The 23,070-nt window shown below is 38.1% G+C and overlaps 1 protein-coding gene across 1 annotated transcript in view; it reads left to right on the top strand.

Annotated features, from left to right (window-relative positions):
* Window positions 1–23,070, top strand: part of LOC106079712 (protein NDNF-like) — a 74,575-nt gene that overhangs the window by 5,169 nt on the left and 46,336 nt on the right. Inside the window, exon 2 of the mRNA XM_056019761.1 lies at window positions 9,258–9,981. The gene's annotated coding sequence lies outside the window, so the exon portion shown is untranslated. The remainder of the gene's footprint in view (window positions 1–9,257; window positions 9,982–23,070) is intronic.

The raw sequence follows: 23,070 nt of genomic DNA, 5'->3' as shown, positions 1-23,070 counted from the left end.
GCAACATCCAGTGCTACACCCTGGCAGAACTTGCGACGCTCCTGACCCCAAACAGTATTGGCTATGCCGTTCCTTTGGATAGATCAGCTGCGTGGAGAGGGGGGAACTGATGTGTGGGCAACATCGTTCCGACCACAGCTAATGCCCAGGCATTCATCTCATTTCCATGAGATGATCCATAGCACTTCGCGACTGAAGGAGGCCATAGTAGTATATATATGAATTTAAAGCTGTGATTCTCAATCTTTGTCGACGAAATAATAATGATGGTTTCCCGCCTTTTCTAGGACCGATGTAAGCTACCCATCGGCGTTTGGAGCAGGGCACCACATCAAGCTTTCTCTTTCGTTCTTAGATATTGAAACGCACTCTGGCGTCTATTCATCCTGTTTAAAAAGCAGATCAAATTATGTCAAATAAAATGGGGGCACAGACCGACACTGAAGTAGGAATAACAATTGAGACACATGTACAGTAGTTAAGTTTCCCATTTCAGACCTTGTAATCTATGGGCAGATGATGTAAAGTTCCTCTGCTTCTACGGCCCACGGTAAACAAGGGTGTCATGTGACCAGCACAACAATTAACCGCCTTCACTTTTCCCAACTAATGTCAGGTACCCATTAGAGCTGGGCGGACTCAGAGGCGCCCTAAAGATCCCGAAAATTAAAATCTCAGTCTTCGCCAGGATTCAAACCCTGGAGCCCGGTTCGGAAGTCAAGCGCTCTAGCACTAAGCCACCTCGCCTCTCAAGTAGAGTAAGTCTTTATTTGGTATTGTAACGACTCTCACCTTCCAGACTCTCTGCAAACTGCATCACACGACACCACCAATTTAAAGAACTTGACAACTTAGGGCTTCAAAGTAACGTAATACTTTAACATTAAAATAAATCACATCCAATACTTTCCAATTGGTAATATGTAAAAATGACTGTCTTAATGTGTTACCCTTAACAACCCTAACCCAGTATCATATCTTGTACCGCCTTGTCAAACTCTGTACTGCTCTCGTTTCGAACTTCCATTGGGTTCTACTGTTGAGGACTGACTTCACACCCTGGGCTCGTTGTGTCGGACACTGAATTGAACCAAGCCAAGCCGACTTGACTGCTTGACTGTGATACCTTCATTCTTTATATAGGGTCCCCAAACTATTCTGTTTGATCACATGAATGCATCCGACGTGACTGACCTGAGAACTGTTCAAAACACAGATCCTTTCCGAAACTTCATCGTCTCGTCACTCATCACGGTTTGACCGTCGCCACTCATCACGGGTTGACCGTCGCCACTCATCACGGTTTGACCGTCGCCACTCATCACGGGTTGACCGTCGCCACTCATCACGGTTTGACCGTCGCCACTCATCACGGTTTGACCGTCGCCACTCATCACGGTTTGACCGTCGCCACTCATCACGGTTTGACCGTCGTCACTCATCACGGTTTGACCGTCGCCACTCATCACGGTTTGACCGTCGCCACTCATCACGGTTTGACCGTCGCCACTCATCACGGTTTGACCGTCGTCACTCATCACGGTTTGACCGTCGTCACTCATCACGGTTTGACCGTCGCCACTCATCACGGTTTGACCGTCGTCACTCATCACGGTTTGACCGTCGTCACTCATCACGGTTTGACCGTCGCCACTCATCACGGTTTGACCGTCGCCACTCATCACGGTTTGACCGTCGCCACTCATCACGGTTTGACCGTCGTCACTCATCACGGTTTGACCGTCGTCACTCATCACGGTTTGACCGTCGCCACTCATCACGGTTTGACCGTCGCCACTCATCACGGTTTGACCGTCGCCACTCATCACGGTTTGACCGTCGCCACTCATCACGGTTTGACCGTCGTCACTCATCACGGTTTGACCGTCGTCACTCATCACGGTTTGACCGTCGCCACTCATCACGGTTTGACCGCTCGTCTAGCGCTGGCCTGAGTAATTTATGTAAGCTAGCTACACATACACACAATTACTCCTTTCCGCACCACCACCATGTTTTCCCCATGTTAAAAAAAACACCTCTTGTAGTAGAACTGTATCAGTCACAAGAAGACGCTCTATGAAATTTGCGAGCAAAACGAGTAAAATTGGCTTGGCGGATACATATTAAAAATTTAATTGATAATAACAATTTAAATAATGCTTTTACTTGGTAAATATTCTTATATGAATTTATAGGCCCTAAATAAATTAAAAATAAATCCGATTTTTTTCCAAGGAAATAAAAAGCTACCTTTAACCCCTGTCAGCTAACTGCGTCCCACAGGTTAAGAAACGATGATTAAGATAAGGGAAGTGTCGCCCCCCCCTCCACCCCCCCCCCCCCCGAAATAAATTGTCTTCATAAAATTATATTTAAACAAGAACTCTATATTTAAGTAATTAAGTACTTCATTGTATTCAATTAAACTATAAAACTGACTTCTGCACAAATGGTTATATGGTTATAGTGAGTACTGGAGAGATGGACTGGTCAATAAAATCACTCCCCCCACTAACCGACGTCATGGGGCTGCGGCGTAATACAAAATGGGTAAAAATATCTAGAAGTAGCATATATAGAGATTTTAAACTAATTTTGCTGACAAACTGTTTTCTGCACACACAAAAATAAACCGTCCCCCTAACTTGGTCGTTATGGTCGGATGGAGGGGCGGTGGATGCAATTATCTCCCCCCCCCCCCCTCACCAACCCAACTGAATTGGCTAACTTACCAGGGGGTGGGGGCGACATCTCTCTATATAATTCTCTTCATGGCTCAAGAGTTTGGACACCAAGTAATGAAAAGATCACTCTGCAAGTCGGACGGACTAGAGTTACCCCATGTAATTTTAGAGGCGAAATTTTTTTAAAAAGTGGGAGGAGAGAACAAGTAGTATTCACCCGTCACTAAATAGCAGGGCCGACTTAACCATTGTGACCAAGAAGTCACAGAAAGAAAAAAAGTAATCTTCTCTGTATTCACCCGTCACTAAATAGCAGAGCCGGACTTAACCATTGTGGGGCCAAATGCAGATTTGTATGAGTTTTCTAAAGATTTTAATAATTTCCGGATATTTCCAGGAATTTTTCGTATATTTTGCAATTTCAAGACATTTCCAGGAGCTCCTGGTAAATCGACAGGAGGCTGCGGAAAATATGCTATAAGTTGTAAAATGGTTTACTTTAATAATTAATTCACCTAGAAATAGCGCGGGTCCTATGAAAGTGCGGGTTTTATAAAAGTGCGGGGCCCACTGCGGTCGCATAGGTTGCATAGGAGAAGATTTATTTCGTTTGTGTACATGTGGAGGTGGTGAGAAGATTTATTTTGTTTGTGTACATGTGGAGGTGGTGAGAAGATTTATTTTGTTTGTGTACATGTGGAGGTGGGTGAGAAGATTTATTTTGTTTGTGTACATGTGGAGGTGGTGAGAAGATTTATTTTGTTTGTGTACATGTGGAGGTGGTGAGAAGATTTATTTTGTTTGTGTACATGTGGAGGTGGGTGACAAGATTTATTTTGTTTGTGTACATGTGGAGATGGGTAAGAAGATTTATTTTGTTTGTGTACATGTGAAGGTGGGTGAGAAGATTTATTTTATTTGTGTACATGTGGAGGTGGGTGAGAAGATTTCTTTTGTTTGTGTACATGTGGAGGTGGGTGAGAAGATTTCTTTTATTTGTGTACATGTGGAGGTGGTGAGAAGATTTATTTTGTTTGTGTACATGTGGAGGTGGTGAGAAGATTTATTTTGTTTGTGTACATGTGGAGGTAGTGAGAAGATTTATTTTATTTGTGTACATGTGGAGGTGGTGAGAAGATTTATTTTGTTTGTGTACATGTGGAGGTGGTGAGAAGATTTATTTTATTTGTGTACATGTGGAGGTGGGTGAGAAGATTTATTTTATTTGTGTACATGTGGAGGTGGGTGAGAAGATTTCTTTTGTTTGTGTACATGTGGAGGTGGGTGAGAAGATTTATTTTATTTGTGTACATGTGGAGGTGGTGAGAAGATTTATTTTGTTTGTGTACATGTGGAGGTGGTGAGAAGATTTATTTTGTTTGTGTACATGTGGAGGTAGTGAGAAGATTTATTTTATTTGTGTACATGTGGAGGTGGTGAGAAGATTTATTTTGTTTGTGTACATGTGGAGGTGGTGAGAAGATTTATTTTATTTGTGTACATATGGAGGTGGGTGAGAAGAATTAATTTATTTGTGTACATGTGGAGGTGGGTGAGAAGATTTATTTTATTTGTGTACATGTGGAGGTGGGTGAGAAGATTTATTTTGTTTGTGTACATGTGGAGGTGGTGAAAAGATTTATTTTGTTTGTGTACATGTGGAGGTGGGTGAGAAGATTTATTTTGTTTGTGTACATGTGGAGGTGGGTGAGAAGATTTATTTCGTTTGTGTACATGTGGAGGGGGATGAGAAGATTTATTTCGTTTGTGTACATGTGGAGATGATGAAAAGATTAATTTTATTTGTGTACATGTGGAGGTGTGTGAGAAGATTTATTTTGTTTGTGTACATGTGGAGGTGGTGAGAAGATTTATTTTATTTGTGTACATGTGGAGGTGGGTGAGAAGATTTATTTTGTTTGTGTACATGTGGAGGTGGGTGAGAAGATTTATTTTGTTTGTGTACATGTGGAGGTGGTGAAAAGATTTATTTTGTTTGTGTACATGTGGAGGTGGGTGAGAAGATTTATTTTGTTTGTGTACATGTGGAGGTGGGTGAGAAGATTTATTTCGTTTGTGTACACGTGGAGGGGGATGAGAAGATTTATTTCGTTTGTGTACATGCGGAGGTGGGTGAGAAGATTTATTTTGTTTGTGTACATGTGGAGGTGGGTGAGAAGAATTAATTTATTTGTGTACATGTGGAGAAGGGTGAGAAGATTTATTTTATTTGTGTACATGTGGAGGTGGGTGAGACGATTTATTTTCTTTGTGTACATGTGGAGGTGGTGAAAAGATTTATTTTGTTTGTGTACATGTGGAGGTGGTGAGAAGATTTATTTTATTTGTGTACATGTGGAGGTGGGTGAGAAGATTTATTTTGTTTGTGTACATGTGGAGGTGGTGAAAAGATTTATTTTGTTTGTGTACATGTGGAGGTGGTGAGAAGATTTATTTTATTTGTGTACATGTGGAGGTGGGTGAGAAGATTTATTTTGGTTGTGTACATGTGGAGGTGGGTGAGAAGATTTATTTTGTTTGTGTACATGTGGAGGTGGGTGAGAAGATTTATTTTATTTGTGTACATGTGGAGGTGGTGAGAAGATTTATTTTGGTTGTGTACATGTGGAGGGGGTGAGAAGATTTATTTTATTTGTGTACATGTGGAGGTGGTGAGAAGATTTATTTTGTTTGTGTACATGTGGAGGTGGGTGAGAAGATTTATTTTGTTTGTGTACATGTGGAGGTGGGTCAGATGATTTATTTTGTTTGTGTACATGTGGAGGTGGGTGAGAAGATTTATTTCGGTTGTGTACATGTGGAGGTGGGTGAGAAGATTTATTTTGTTTGTGTACATGTGGAGGTGGGTGAGAAGATTTATTTTGTTTGTGTACATGTGGAGGTGGGTGAGAAGATTTCTTTCGTTTGTGTACATGTGGAGGTGGGTGAGAAGATTTATTTTATTTGTGTACATGTGGAGGTGGGTGAGAAGATTTATTTTGTTTGTGTACATGTGGAGGTGGGTGAGAAGATTTATTTTGTTTGTGTACATGTGGAGGTGGGTGAGAAGATTTATTTTGTTTGTGTACATGTGGAGGTGGTGAGAAGATTTATTTTGTTTGTGTACATGTGGAGGTGGTGAAAAGATTTATTTTGTTTGTGTACATGTGGAGGTGGGTGAGACGATTTATTTTGTTTGTGTACATGTGGAGGTGGTGAAAAGATTTATTTTGTTTGTGTACATGTGGAGGTGGTGAGAAGATTTATTTTATTTGTGTACATGTGGAGGTGGATGAGAAGATTTATTTTGTTTGTGTACATGTGGAGGTGGTGAAAAGATTTATTTTGTTTGTGTACATGTGGAGGTGGTGAGAAGATTTATTTTATTTGTGTACATGTGGAGGTGGGTGAGAAGATTTATTTTGGTTGTGTACATGTGGAGGTGGGTGAGAAGATTTATTTTGTTTGTGTACATGTGGAGGTGGGTGAGAAGATTTATTTTTTTGTGTACATGTGGAGGTGGTGAGAAGATTTATTTTGGTTGTGTACATGTGGAGGGGGTGAGAAGATTTATTTTATTTGTGTACATGTGGAGGTGGTGAGAAGATTTATTTTGTTTGTGTACATGTGGAGGTGGGTGAGAAGATTTATTTCGTTTGTGTACATGTGGAGGTGGGTGAGATGATTTATTTTGTTTGTGTACATGTGGAGGTGGGTGAGAAGATTTATTTCGTTTGTGTACATGTGGAGGTGGGTGAGAAGATTTATTTTGTTTGTGTACATGTGGAGGTAGGTGAGAAGATTTCTTTTGTTTGTGTACATATGGAGGTGGGTGAGAAGATTTATTTTGTTTGTGTACATGTGGAGGTGGGTGAGAAGATTTATTTTTTTGTGTACATGTGGAGGTGGTGAGAAGATTTATTTTGGTTGTGTACATGTGGAGGGGGTGAGAAGATTTATTTTGTTTGTGTACATGTAGAGGGGGTGAGAAGATTTATTTTATTTGTGTACATGTGGAGGTGGGTGAGAAGATTTTTTTTGTTTTTGTACATGTGGAGGTGGGTGAGAAGATTTATTTTGTTTGTGTACATGTGGAGGGGGTGAGAAGATTTATTTTGTTTGTGTACATGTGGAGGTGGGTGAGAAGATTTATTTTATTTGTGTACATGTGGAGGTGGTGAGAAAATTTTTTTTTTTGTGTACATGTGGAGGTGGTGAGAAAATTTATTTTATTTGTGTACATGTGGAGGTGGGTGAGAAGATTTTTTTTGTTTGTGTACATGTGGAGGTGGGTGAGAAGATTTATTTTATTTGTGTACATGTGGAGGTGGTGAGAAAATTTATTTTATTTGTGTACATGTGGAGGTGGGTGAGAAGATTTATTTTGTTTGTGTACATGTGGAGGTGGGTGAGAAGATTTATTTTATTTGTGTACATGTGGAGGTGGGTGAGAAGATTTCTTTTGTTTGTGTACATGTGGAGGTGGTGAGAAAATTTATTTTATTTGTGTACATATGGAGGTGGTGAGAAGATTTTTTTTTGTGAAAATGCTGCCTTTAAGTACTGAACAGTCACAGCTCTCGACGGCTGTGAAGGTACGGTAAGCCTTGGAAGAAGAGGAATTACTAACTTGTGCTTTGCCGATGACATTGATGGTCTAGCAGGAAGAGAAGAAAAACGTACTGGCCAGTTGCAAGAACTACGTAGAGGTCATTGACAAGGACTACGTTGGGGTCACTGAAAAGGACTACATACACGCCAGTGAAAAGTACAATATAGAGGCCAGTGAAAAGTACAATGTAGAGGCCAGTGAAAAGTACAATGTAGAGGCCAGTGAAAAAGGACAGTGTACAGGTCAGTGAAAAGGACTACATACACACAAGTGAAAAGTACAATATAGAGGCCAGTGAAAAGTACAATGTAGAGGCCAGTGAAAAGTACAATGTAGAGGCCAGTGAAAAGTACAATTTAGAGGCCAGTGAAAAGTACAATGTAGAGGCCAGTGAAAAAGGACAGTGTAGAGGCCAGTGAAAAAGGACAGTGTAGAGGCCAGTGAAAAGGACCAGGTACAGGCCAGTGAAAAGGACTACATACACGCCAGTGAAAAGGACCAGGTAAAGGCCAGTGAAAAGGACTACATACACGCCAGTGAAAAAGGACAGTGTAGAGGCCAGTGAAAAGTACAATGTAGAGGCCAGTGAAAAAGGACAGTGTAGAGGCCAGTGAAAAGTACAATGTAGAGGCCAGTGAAAAGTACAATGTAGAGGCCAGTGAAAAGTACAATGTAGAGGCCAGTGAAAAGAACAATGTAGAGGCCAGTGAAAAGTACAATGTAGAGGCCAGTGAAAAAGGACAGTATAGAGGCCAGTGAAAAGGACAGTGTAGAGGCCAGTGAAAAAGACCAGGTACAGGCCAATGAAAAGTACAATGTAGAGGCCAGTGAAAAGTACAATGTAGAGGCCAGTGAAAAAGGACAGTGTAGAGGCCAGTGAAAAAGGACTACATACACGCCAGTGAAAAGGACTACATACACGCCAGTGAAAGGACTACGTACACGCCAGTGAAAAGGACTACATACACGCCAGTGAAAAGGACTACATACACGCCAGTGAAAAAGACTACATACACGCCAGTGAAAAGGACCAGGTACAGGCCAGTGAAAAGGACCAGGTACATCCAGTGAAAAGGACCAGGTACACGTCAGTGAAAAGGACCAGGTACACGCCAGTGAAAAAGGACAGTGTAGAGGCCAGTGAAAAGGACCAGGTACATGCCAGTGAAAAGGACTACGTATAGGGCAGTGATCAATAAAGAATGTCTGCCTATTTAAACTGTTCTTTAAGAGTCACAGACGCTGATATTGGAAAGGAGATAACTCTACCCTCTCTGTCCGACCCTTTAGCTCACTCCATGTTAACACAAGCAGGAAATATTCTAATAGTCAAACGTTTTATCCTCCTGTTTCAAACTGTTTGAATACTTAAATATAGAAACATTCTTAATTCTCAATGATTTGGAGGTAATTAAAGAAATCTTAAAAACGAGTCATTGTTTCAACATCCAGATGTATACATACATTATATGATACGCATTATAGAATCACTAGATGGACACATAGATCTCACGATATTCTTATAGAAGCACTAGATTTATATACACATCTCACAATAAGCGTTATAGAATTTATATATGCATTTACGGGATAAATTATTCGAAGCTGTAGATCTTAAGGTTTATTTGTATTATTCATGTATCGGTATTTTGTTCCATTAGCTAAATAAGAACAGGCAATAAGAACATATCAGTTAATCATTCATGAAAGAAATGTTTTTATTGCCAACTTAGTTAACAATGAGCTGACTTGATAACTTAGTTGAACTATGAGTTGGCTTGGTTAAATTGTGTGTGCTTGTATCTATCAAATTAACATGACACAAAATTCTATTTAGTTCTTAATGTTTTTAATCGCTTTAAATCTAGTCTACTTCTTATTAATTCACTAAATTTATCAATGAAAGATATTCGTTTGAGGCTTATTCTTAAAACAACAATGTTTTTTTTTCTTCTTAGATGTCCATGCAATACAGCGTGTGTGGAACAAAGGAACATAGCGAATAGAGGAGGGGCGCTTGCTTGAGACCTACTTGGAATAATGTGAGAGATTTCGTTTGACCAGAGGACACTGTCCAGGATTTGAGAACCAAGTCTCAGACCAATGAATCCAAGCTTGGGTGCTTGATTAATTCCTCTGTAGCCCATCCTCAATGTACGATGGAGAGAGAACTGCTTTTGGATTGTGGGTAGCCGAGAAGGAGGGAGAGAAGAGGTGAAAGTCCTTGTGGACAGCGTGACATCTTCAGCTGTTCTGTCTCTTAGTCAAGACTTTTTGGTGGACAGCGTGACATCTTCAGCTGTTCTGTCTCTTAGTCAAGACTTTTTGGTGGACAGCGTGACATCTTCAGCTGTTCTGTGACAGCGTGACATCTTCAGCTGTTCTGTCTCTTAGTCAAGACTTTTTGGTGGACAGCGTGACATCTTCAGCTGTTCTGTGACAGCGTGACATCTTCAGCTGTTCTGTCTCTTAGTCAAGACTTTTTGGTGGACAGCGTGACATCTTCAGCTGTTCTGTCTCTTAGTCAAGACTTTTTGGTGGACAGCGTGACATCTTCAGCTGTTCTGTCTCTTAGTCAAGACTTTTTGGTGGACAGCGTGACATCTTCAGCTGTTCTGTCTCTTAGTCAAGACTTTTTGGACATTAAGGGAAGAAGGATTCTAAAAGTGATCTATTCACCAGGTAACAATAACGATAGATAGATAGATAGATAGATAGATAGATAGATAGATAGATAGATAGATAGATAGATAGATGGATGGATGGATGGATGGATAGATAGATAGATAGATAGATAGATGGATGGATGGATGGATGGATGGATAGATAGGTAGATAGATAGATAGATAGATAGATAGATAGATAGATAGATAGATAGATTAGATAGAGAGATAGATAGATAGATAGATAGATTAGATAGATAGATAGATAGATAGATAGATAGATAAATTAGATAGATAGATAGATAGATAGATAGATTAGATAGATAGATAGATAGATAGATAGATAGATAGATAGATAGATAGATAGATTAGATAGATAGATAGATAGATAGATAGATAGATTAGATAGATAGATAGATAGATAGATAGATAGATAGATTAGATAGAGAGATAGATAGATAGATAGATTAGATAGATAGATAGATAGATAGATAGATAGATAGATAGATAGATAGATTAGATAGATAGATAGATAGATAGATAGATAGATAAATAGATAGATAGATAGATTAGATAGATAGATAGATAGATAGATAGATAGATAGATAGATAGATAGATAGATAGATAGATTAGATAGATAGATAGATAGATAGATAGATAGATTAGATAGATAGATAGATAGATAGATAGATAGATAGATAGATAGATAGATTAGATAGAGAGATAGATAGATAGATAGATTAGATAGATAGATAGATAGATAGATAGATAGATAGATAGATAGATAGATTAGATAGATAGATAGATAGATAGATAGATAGATAGATAGATAGATAGATAGATAGATTAGATAGATAGATAGATAGATAGATAGATAGATAGATAGATAGATAGATAGATAGATAGATAGATTAGATAGATAGATAGATAGATAGATAGATAGATAGATAGATAGATAGATAGATTAGATAGATAGATAGATAGATAGATAGATAGATAGATTAGATAGATAGATCGATAGATAGATAGATAGATAGATAGATAGATAGATAGATTAGATAGATAGACAGATAGATAGATAGATAGATAGATAGATAGATAGATTAGATAGATAGATAGATAGATTAGATAGATAGATAGATAGATAGATAGATAGATAGATTAGATAGATAGATAGATAGATAGATAGATAGATAGATAGATAGATAGATAGATTAGATAGATAGATAGATAGATAGATAGATAGATGGATAGATTAGATAGATAGATAGATAGATAGATAGATAGATAGATAGATAGATAGATAGATAGATAGATAGATAGATAAAGAAAGAATGTAGTACGGGATATTGATAAAGCGAGATAGATAGAGATAGTTGGAGACAGAGAAAGCCTTATTAAGACTAAGACTGCTTTGTTGATCCTTATGGAAATTCGTTGTGATTACAAGGACTCTTTTCTCATTTTGTCCTACTATGACTATTGTTATGTCCTACTATGACTATTATTTTGTCCTACTATGACTGGTGTTTTGTCCTACTATGACTGGTGTTTTGTCCTACTATGACTGTTGTTTTGCCCTACTATGACTTTTTTTTTTAGTATGACTGGTTTTGTTTCCTTTGTCTGTTGTTTTGTTCTACTATGAATGTTGTTTTGTCCTGCTATGACTGTTGTTTTGTCTACTTTGGCTGTTGTTTTGTCCTGCTATGACTGTTGTTTTGTCTACTTTGGCTGTTGTTTTGTCCTGCTATGACTGTTGTTTTGTTCTACTATGACTGTTGTTTTGTCTCTCTTAACTGTTGTTTTGTTTCTTATGACTTTTTTTTATCCTACTATGAATGTTGTTTTGTCTCCTTTGACTGTTTTTTATCCTACTATGTTTATTGTTTGGTCCTATTTTGATTGTTGTTTTGTCCTACTTTGACTGTTCTTATGTCCGACTGTGACTGTTGTTTTGTTTATATAACTGTTGTTTTGTTTATATAACTGTTGTTTTGTTTATATAACTGTTGTTTTGTTTATATAACTGTTGTTTTGTTTATATAACTGTTGTTTTGTTTATATAACTGTTGTTTTGTTTATATAACTGTTGTTTTGTTTATATAACTGTTGTTTTGTTTATATAACTGTTGTTTTGTTTATATAACTGTTGTTTTGTTTATATAACTGTTGTTTTGTTTATATAACTGTTGTTTTGTTTATATAACTGTTGTTTTGTTTATATAACTGTTGTTTTGTTTATATAACTGTTGTTTTGTTTATATAACTGTTGTTATGTCCGACTGTGACTGTTGTTTTGTTTATATAACTGTTGTTTTGTTTCCTTTGATTGTCGTTTTGCCCTACTATGACTGTTGTGAATTGATATAAGCTTTGAGTTAGTTTAATGGAATTTCTCAATGATTTTCTAATAAATCTTACTGTGATTTATCATTGTGCATAGTTTTTTATTGGCCTCCTTCATTCGTAGAACGACTATGGTTCATCTCGAACACTTTTTCCTATGGCTGTGAAGCCCTATTTTGGAGAGACACTCCCGTCCACATATATTGCAGGTCAAGGTGGCCTTCGCCTTGGTGGTAAAGGAGCTGGCCATTTTCCGTGTGGAACGCTTTTTTTAAAGACTTGAGGCCCATGTTTTCTCGCTGGCCATAGTTTTCTTGGTCACCGTCTCTATAAAAATAGTGCGGTATAGGGCTAATTCTTCCCAATGGTCAGTATCAATGTTCACTGAATTTAAATCGCGTTTTATCAAATCCATGTAACGGAGGTAGGGCGACCAGTTTTTCCTGAGTCAGACGTGAGTTGCTCGTGAAGAATGATTTTCGGGATGCAATTGTCCTCCATCCGCCGAACATGTCCGAGCCAGCGTAGGCGGCGTTGCCTGAGGACTGTAAAGATGCTGGGAAGGCCCATTTTCGCGAGGATCTCAGTATTGCAAACTCTTTCTTTCCATGTTATTTTCAAGATCCTTCGAAGGCAGCGCAAGTGGAGTGAGTTTAGTTTTCTCGCTTGCTTTATGTAGGTATGCAATGCCATATGTGTGTATACTGCTAAGCTGACAATGCAAATAATAATAGTTTTAAAAAAATATTTAAAATAGAGAGAGAGAGATCAGGTAAAAGAGCAAAATAACTTGTATAATAATTACGTATATGTTACTTTTATAGACCTTAAGAAGATTGGAAGGTTATACTTCATAAAAAAATTGTCCTGTTTTGGCTGCTTCAATATTTTAAAAAAGAAAACCTTTTCACAATAAAAACATTTAAAAAATACTTTAAAAAAGACCAAAGCCTATATTAAGTGTTATTGTATCAATTAGATTGGATCAGTCTATACTATCCATAGTTGACCTAGGCGTACTCAATCTGTGCCATTTGACCAATTGTTTTTGTTTAGCTTTTAGCTTTTTCAATGCGCTATGATCCTATCAAATTAGTAAATTGTTATTATTTTAGTAATTTATGTATTCATTTCATTAAATACTATTATTATGTAATGAATTTGTCACAAGTTGCAAACGGTTTGATGCAGCCACTGGGTTGGAATAGACAGCCACATTGAAACTATAAAACTACGATAAGCTCAATTTATATTTAACAATACAAGAAGTGATCTCAACAAAAATATAGAAAAAAATATTCATCTATTTCGACAGAATTAATGAATTTCTGCAAATAGGTGAGGTAATATACTGTTTTGTAAATAGGCGAGGTAATACATCGGTATGTAAATAGGCGAGGTAATACATCGGTATGTAATAGGCGAGGTAATACATCGGTATGTAAATAGGCGAGGTAATACATCGGTATGTAAATAGGCGAGGTAATACATCGGTATGTAATAGGCGAGGTAATACATCGGTATGTAAATAGGCGAGGTAATACATCGGTATGTAATAGGCGAGGTAATACATCGGTATGTAATAGGCGAGGTAATACATCGGTATGTAAATAGGCGAGGTAATATACTGTTTTGTAAATAGGTGAGCTAATACATCGGTATGTAAATAGGCGAGGTAATACATCGGTATGTAAATAGGCGAGGTAATATACTGTTTTGTAAATAGGTGAGCTAATACATCGGTATGTAAATAGGCGAGGTAATACATCGGTATGTAAATAGGCGAGGTAATATACTGTTTTGTAAATAGGCGAGGTAATACATCGGTATGTAAATAGGCGAGGTAATACATCGGTATGTAAATAGGCGAGGTAATATACTGTTTTGTTAATAGGTGAGCTAATACATCGGTATGTAAATAGGTGAGGTAATACATCGGTATGTAAATAGGCGAGGTAATATACTGTTTTGTAAATAGGCGAAGTAATACATCGGTATGTAAACAGATGAGGTAATACATCGGTATGTAAATAGGCGAGGTAATATACTGTTTTGTAAATAGGCGAAGTAATACATCGGTATGTAAACAGATGAGGTAATACATCGGTATGTAAATAGGTGAGTTTATGATGGGCGCCTCAGTGTGTGGGAGGAGAATGTCTGCTCTGATAAAGTGGTCCACGAGGAATAGAAATCCAGAAATATTTTAGACACCCTCTCATCGGTCTAGTCAAGACGAAGGGTAATGTCCGGCAATGGCCTATGCATTCACTTGAGTTTGGCAGGACAAAAACATTGGCGGACAAGTTTCCACAGACGAAAAAGGAGAAAGTGAAGTCTGCTCAATATGTGAGATTGAAAAACTAGAAGGTGGGTGGCGGGGGTGGGTAATCAAGACGTGGGTGTTGAATATCAAATGGAACACAAAAGGGACTCGCATCCAAAATATTAGTCTAAAAATAGAAGACATTGATTTATTTTCTTGTCTCACTGGAACATTTGTTTTGGAAACTCTTGTCACTCTTCAAGTTTTCTCTTGCCATCATATGTCTCTGTTGAACTTTTGTCTTCAGATTTACGATCTAGTGTCTCCAACTATGTCTTAGCATTTCTTGTCTCGAAATCTGTCTTTAACATTTCTTGTCTTGAACTTAGTCAACATTTTTGTCTCGGTTAAACTGTAGTCTTATTTCTTTTTTTGGTTTAACTGTTGTATTACTACTTTTCTTTTTTATGTTATCTCTATTAGATTTAAGTAAAAATATAAGCAACGCATATAAACTTCAATAAAATGGAAGCAACTTTTAATTAACTCAGTTATGGCATAATTATGGTAATACGACTAACCACGCCATGTTGGCACTAGACCTAGATATGTCTCCAGCCAAATTTACATTCATTTAATTTTTAATTTGAAAAATTAAAACGGTCAAACTAGAGTTTTCCCCATGTGGCCAACGAGCTAGTAATTCTTTTCTCAGCGATATACATCAACTGTTAAGATCAGCTGTCCAGGTTCCTGGATCCAGATTTCTAAAGGTTCCATGAAATTCTGACATGAACAGAGGTACTGTAATAACAGAACATGGATAAGCATTATAAAAGACATGAAATCTAGATCTATGTAGTTCATGACTTTTGTAAAGCAATAATTGGATTTAGTGCATTTACTCTCAAAGGCTTGAATTCTTTATTAAAACTCAGCGTTAAGTGTCCAACTTCCACAATCATATCTTGATTAGTAGGCAGAAGGCTAGTAGTTTAAAAAGACCTGCTTCCAAGTCCGCTTCAAATTGTATTCTTCGTTCTCTACGCTAATACATAGAACAATAGAAACAAAAATGTAGGAAATATTTTTTTTCTAAAATTCTTAACTTTAAATCTAAGAAAATTGTGAACTATCACAAAACAAAGAAGTGAATGGACATCTATCTTCTAAGTCATAAAAGGTTACGTTCAACCAGACTTCATTGTATTTCTCCTATTCGTGACATTGACCTCTCTGACTAATATCGGCTGCTCTCTGGTGACTATCAAGTTACTGATCGTACTGCCAAGGTCACTACTATTCCACATAATTATGCAAATGAGGTGTTCTGCCCACGTTTGCAAACTGAAATGGTCAAACTAATGCTAGACTGACCAGAATCATTCATTGATTCGACTATGTCTTGGTCCACAGTGGCATTTAAATTAATAATATGAGAGGAGTATTTATGAAGACTAGATTATTTAAATATATCATTTTTATAATAATTTCACTCGGTGCATTTATATATAAGGTTTTTAGGCGTATATATACATTTAAATGTAGATCCTAAAAATAAAACTTTTTCAAAAGATAAAGAAGGAATGTTGTTTCCCATGACCACACAAACCCAATAGTTTGACTTGCCTATTTGGTCACATATAATCTAAAGTATTCACTTCGTCTTCTGAGCTGGCAAGGGCTTGTCTTTTTTAATCAAGTGTAAGTCCCGCGTTTCTTTTAGTACGTGGATAGCTTCATCTGGGGAATGTTATATCTATAGGATTTTTATTAGCAAATTGTATGTACAGCTTTGATAACTTTGTCTACTTGGGTTCGATTAAACTTTTCTTAGTTTTTTAGTGGTCCCGAAAGTGAAATAGTCGCTATTAATTTTAAGTCATCTGTCAATCTGTCTGTTCGTCACACAAAGATTTAAAAAAAAATGAGAAAAGAAAATGACTATACGAATTTGAAGCCTTCTGGTGCACAGGCTTTTTTTCATTGGAAAGCAAACAGTTTTGTTTTCGATGTGAAACCTATTTCATTTTATTTTCTTAAAAATTCATTTTTTAAAATATTTACAGGTTTAAAAAAAAAGAGGATACTATATTTAGTAAGGAAAATTATTATTTAGTATATTTATATATCATGCATGCATACTCTTTTGTCATTGGCCATAATCTATAAATATAATTCTTTTCATGGCTCAACAGTTTGGACACCAAGAAGTAATGGAAAAATCACTCTTTTATTTCTGCAAGTCCGACTAGAGTTATCCCACGTTAAAAATCGAAAAAAAGAGGGGGGGGGGGGAGAACAAGTAGTATTCGCTAAATAACGACTAGGACCGGATTTAACCATTGTGGTGCCTTATGCGAAACGGCTTTCGCAGGGCCCAGTTTGGATAGGAAAGCGGATAATAAGTGAAAGTTAAGAATATGTATTAAAAAATAAATTCGTCCTTTCGTTTTACTCATTCTTTACTTCGTACAGAATTACTTTACGAGCGAAGTCATACAGTTTATCATAAAAATTCTACTTCCTAGATAGATCACGCGAGAATTGCCAAATGTTTCTTTCCATCTACGAGAATTGTTGACCTCAAGTAATTCTTCATCAGTTTGAGGCGCGAGAAGCTTCTTTCACCAAATTCCACAATTACGGGTATTGCATAATGCCGTTTTGTTTTGATTTTTTAATCGCGCGTAGGATTGATGTTTTCCATATTGAATGATACCCCAAAATGACAATTTTTGTCTATATATTTCAGGAGAGTTGTATGAGTTTTCAAAAGATTTTAATAATTTCCGGAGATTTCCTGGACTTTTTCGAATATTTTGCAATTTTAGATTTCTAGGAGCTCCTGGTAAATCAGGAGGCCGCGGGAAATCAGTTATAAGTTATAAAATGGTTTAATTTAATAATTTACACCTAGAATTAGCTCGAGTCCTATGAAAGTGCAGGGCCCACTGCGGTCGCATAGGTTGCATTGGCCTAAGGCCGGCCCTGCAAAAATAGTGGCGTATGCTACGCCGTGATTCGACTAGTAAAGTATATTACATCTTAGCTTAAGCCGAGGGAAGGAATGGGAGTTGATAGTGTTGGAACCCTGGACCATCAAGACGTTAAGTCCAGAGTCAAAGCAGTCATTCTATTTTACCATGATACTATTCTAGTCCCTAGTAAACACGGCATTAGGAATGGTCACAGCAACTCTAGAGACGCAAATGAAGGGACTGAAAGCTATTCACTGACTGTCATGTCTACAAGCCATGAAAAGATCTGCTGGAACATACCTAAAACAACTGGACAAATACTGGTGTACCTGGGACGCCCTCAGGAAAAACACCAAATTCGGAAGACATTCCAGTTAATGACAAGGCATGTTGGTAGAGCGGGTAACGAGAAGGCTGATTTTTTGGCAAAGCTGGGATCCAAACTGGACCAACCTGAAGAGGCTCGAGCGATTATCTGTGAATGGGCGAGAGACAAGTGACGTAAGAGCTGGTAGCCTGTTAGGGAGGTATGAAAGAACTTAAGCCGACAAGTGGTGTCAGCTTGATAGACAAAAACAGGGAACGATTGCCAGATTCAGAACAGCACACTGCCCAGTCGGAGCCTGCTTTGCTTCCAAAATTATGGAAAACTTCGATTCGATATGTCGACACTGCCACCTAAACATGGAAACGATTGAACATTTGCTTTACCAGTGCACGGTACTACACAATAAAAGCCAAGTGAGTAAAATTAACTGTCAGCATGGTGATTTAGTCCTGGAATTAGTAGTTAGTTTTTTCCAAATTGTCTGGGTAAGTCTTTTTGTATAATGGACTTAAGGTGTATTCCTCCACTGCATTTGAAGATCCGAGTGGCACATTTAGTTTACATCACATTAAGGTGATAAAGTTCGCTTTGCAAAAGGCTATCCTTACAACAAACCAAGGAGTGATATGTGCCACAGTCTGCACTGTGCTATATCTGGGTAAGCTTGACGAATTTTAGGCACTTAAAGTGTTTGGAGAGGATGCTGCTGCAATTTAGTCTGAAGGTATTAGTGGGAATGTAGAGAGAAGTCCTCTAGTATTCTTTGTACATTTTCATTAACTTTTCCACAACAAATTATCCAAAACAGATAGAGCACGTAGAGTTGTCGGATGCAACGCTTGCATGGAGATAACCAGAAAATAAAACCTGTTCAATATTTGGAATTTCATGGAGAATGAATATCATAGAACATGTCCTTAACCTCTGGGTTGAAACATAGGCACTTATGAAAGTCACGTGTCCAATAGATTTGTTAAGTCGAGTGAAAGAATTCTTATTTGTGTCCAGCTCTACTCTGTTCAGCTATGTGGTGTCCAGTTCTACTCTGTTTCAGCTGTGTGGTGTCCAGCTTTACTCTGTTCAGCAGTGTGGTGTCCAGCTCTACTCTTTTCAGCTATGTGGTGTCCAGTTCTACTCTGTTTCAGCTGTGTGGTGTCCAGCTCTATTCTGTTCGGCAGTGTGGTGTCCAGCTCTACTCTGTTTAGCAGTCTGGTGTCCATCTCTACTCTGTTCAGCTATGTGGTGTCCAGTTCTACTCTGTTTCAGCTGTGTGGTGTCCATCTCTACTCTGTTTGGCAGTGTGGTGTCCAGCTCTACTCTGTTCAGTAGAGTGGTGACCAGCTCTACTCTGTTCAGCATTGTGGTATCCAGCTCTACTCTGTTTCAGCTCTGTGGTGTCCAGCTCTACTCTGTTCAGCAGTGTGGTGTCCAGCTCTACTCTGTTCAGCAGTGTGGTGTCCAGCTCTACTCTGTTCAGCTGTGTAGTGTCCAGCTCTACTATGTTTCAGCTGTGTGGTGTCCAGCTCTACTCTGTTCAGCTGTGTGGTGTCCAGCTCTACTCTGTTCAGCAGTGTGGTGTCGAGTTCTACTCTGTCCAGCTCTACTATGTTTCAGCTGTGTGGTGTCCAGCTCTACTCTGTTCAGCTGTGTGGTGTCCAGCTCTACTCTGTTCAGCAGTGTGGTGTCGAGTTCTACTCTGTTCAGAGTGTGTTCTTAACTGTGAAACAAACAAACACTTACTGGATTTAAGCTATGCTAGAAAATCTGCATTAATTTATCAGATCCGATGATAACTACTTTGAGAGAAAATTAATCTAATGTATGGCCTCCTTCAGTCGCGAAGTGCTATGGATCATCTCATGGAAATGAGATGAATGCCTGGGCATTAGCTGTGGTCGGAACGATGTCGCCTAGACATAAGTTCCCCCACTCCACGCAGCTAATGTATCCAAAGGAACGGCCGATACAGTTTGGGTTCAGCGGCGTCGCAGGTTCTGCCAGAGTTTATCACTGGGTACTTCAAACTGCCTTAGTTCGTTAGCTCCTGATTTTTCCTCAGGGTTGACTCCGGAAGCCTTTCCCGTGATTGGGTATAGCTGCAAGGCAACAGAGGTTTGAATTCAGAGTTTTCCTTCTCCTTATAATACCAACATTAGCCTGCTAAGCAAGGGAGCTAGGGTTTTTGATAGTTTGCACCTCGAGCTGAAATAATATAAAACCTTCCTCAAGGTGCAATACCAAACAGATATCACTTGGGTTGTTCTTTCACACAAACTGTCTTTGTAATCTTGTGGGTTTTTTTGTAATGCTAATAAGGCATCATTGTGTTGGGGATACGTTTTTAGGATTAAGGTGTTAGGCTAACGGTGTTATGGTCGTAGTGTTAGGTTAATGGTGTTATGGTCGTAGTGTTAGGTTAATGTGGCTATGGTCGTGGTGTTAGGTTAATGGTGTTATGGTCGTAGTGTTAGGTTAACGGTGTTATGGTCGTAGTGTTAGGTTAATGTGGCTATGGTCGTGGTGTTAGGTTAATGGTGTTATGGTCGTAGTGTTAGGTTAATGGTGTTATGGTCGTAGTGTTAGGTTAATGGTGTTATGGTCGTAGTGTTAGGTTAATGGTGTTATGGTCGTAGTGTTAGGTTAATGGTGTTATGGTCGTAGTGTTAGGTTAATGTGGCTATGGTCGTAGTGTTAGGTTAATGGTGTTATGGTCGTAGTGTTAGGTTAACGGTGTTATGGTCGTAGTGTTAGGTTAATGTGGCTATGGTCGTAGTGTTAGGTTAATGGTGTTATGGTCGTAGTGTTAGGTTAATGGTGTTATGGTCGTAGTGTTAGGTTAATGATGTTATGGACATGGTGCTAGATTAATGGTGTTATGGACATGGTGTTAGGTTAAGGATGTTATGGACATGGTGTTAGATTAAGGATGTTATGGTCATGGTGTTAGGTTAATGGTGTTATGGACATGGTGTTAGGTTAATGGTGTTATGGTCATGGTGTTAGGTTAATGGTGTTATGGACATGGTGTTAGGGTTAGGATTTTTTTTATTTGATTTCAATTAGTTTGATTGTGTATATTTCTGTATAGGATTTTACGACCATCTATTTGTGGATACTGAAGTATTAGTGTTACAGCGTTAACTTTAAATTAACCCTAATCCTTACCCCTAACCCTAAATAACAATATTTATAATGATGGAGCAAAAGTTCATTTTAAAGAAATAAAACAAACAAGAAATATTAAAAACTTTTCTTGACTCATTTCCACGAATTCAATAACAGATACATGCTATATAAAAAAAAATCTATCATAAAACAAATTCTTACAAAAGTGTGAACTTTATATTAGACGAACCCTAAATTGACCTTGTCATGATGGCAAGAAAGAAGAACCCCTGAGTTCTAGATGCCAAGACATGTTCAATCACACAAAATGTATTTTTAGAGTGTTTTTTTTTCTGGAGCTGGTCAGATTACAAGCGTAAGGTCAACGGCTGAGTGAATCAGTTGTACTAGCCGTCAGGATGTCAGTCTGACATAGACTGGGGAGTGACATAAAACACCTGGTCAGGTAAAACAATGGACGACAAGTTAGAGATGACAATAACTTCTAAATGTGTGACAAGTGACTAATGCATTCTGCACTGTTACATATTTATACTTATCAATAAACATTCCTAAATGTGTATACTAGGTAATAGAACACTTAATAAACATTTCTAAATGTGCATCTACTAGGTAATAGAACACTTTAATAAACATTCCTAAATGTGCATCTACTAGGTAATAGAACACTTTAATAAACATTTCTAAATGTGCATCTACTAGGTAATAGAACACTTTAATAAACATTTCTAAATGTGCATCTACTAGGTAATAGAACACTTTAATAAACATTCCTAAATGTGCATCTACTAGGTAATAGAACACTTTAATAAACATTCCTAAATGTGCATCTACTAGGTAATAGAACACTTTAATAAACGTTTCTAAATTTGAATCTACTAGGTAATAGAACACTTTAATAAACGTTTCTAAATTTGAATCTACTAGGTAATAGAACACTTTAATAAACGTTTCTAAATTTGAATCTAATAGGTAATTTTGTTGGCCTCCTTCAGTCGTAGAACGACTATAGTTCATCTAGTATAACACTTTTTCAAGTGACTGTTCCTTTTCTCAGAGACATTACCCTCCACATATAATACATCTATAGATGACATTCGCTGGTAGAGGAGCAATCCATTTTTCATTTGGCTCGTTTTTATTCCAGAGCTGAGGCCAATACTTTTGCTGACCATAGCTTTCTTGTTCACCATCTCTCTCCACATAGTGCGGTCTAGGTCTTTGTCTTCCCAGTAATAAACATTAATATTCACTGCTTTGAGGTCCCATTTGATGACATTCACAAATCGGAGGTGGGGAAGACCAGTTTTTCTTGAGAGAGTTGTCCATAAAAGATGACTTTCGGGATACGATTCCCCTCCATCCGGCGGACATGACTTAAACAACACAGGCGGCGTTTTAATAGGATTGTAAAGATGCTTTAATAAACATTTCTAAATAGGTAATAGAACACAATGCAGGTTAAAAGGCAGAGTTCAATATTTTCAGCAGGTCTATGAGTGGCTATAAACTAGATACTATCAGCAATCTCTCTATCCATACAATGCAGACGTGTTTGGAACGAACGTGATAGCAGCGGGATTGCATTGCTTTAGACGAACCTATTCTTCGTTCTCTCTCCACTGTACCTGAAGGGTGACTTTTGACAGTGAGTTTTGAGAAATTTCTTTTTTGTTGCCTGTGCTTGACGCAGCGCTCTTCTACGACATTGTTGGAGCAATAGAGGAAAAAGCTGGGCAGAAATGGAGGCAGATCGTTTATATGGCTATTTTTGTCTCGAAAGGCAATGGATGAGCCCAAAAGAAACACTGGTTTATGCTTAATCTTGAGACGGGGCAGAATCTGGTGTGGTTAATCAAGCCAATTCTAAAACGGCAGACTTTTCAACAATTCATACATGTGTATGCCTCTGATTCAGGGCAGCTTTCTTTTTTTCCCTCTTGATTAAGGCCGCTTCAATTCTTTTGTTCTCAGCAAGGGTTGTCCCAGCACGCACATTCTGACTCCATGCACTCCGGTCTTTGGCTATGTTTTCCGACATATTTTCGCTGATGCCT

The sequence above is a fragment of the Biomphalaria glabrata genome, chromosome 2 (genome assembly GCF_947242115.1).
Source record: "Biomphalaria glabrata chromosome 2, xgBioGlab47.1, whole genome shotgun sequence".
NCBI lineage: Eukaryota > Metazoa > Mollusca > Gastropoda > Planorbidae > Biomphalaria > Biomphalaria glabrata.
This window is presented reverse-complemented; position numbering and strand designations above follow the sequence as displayed.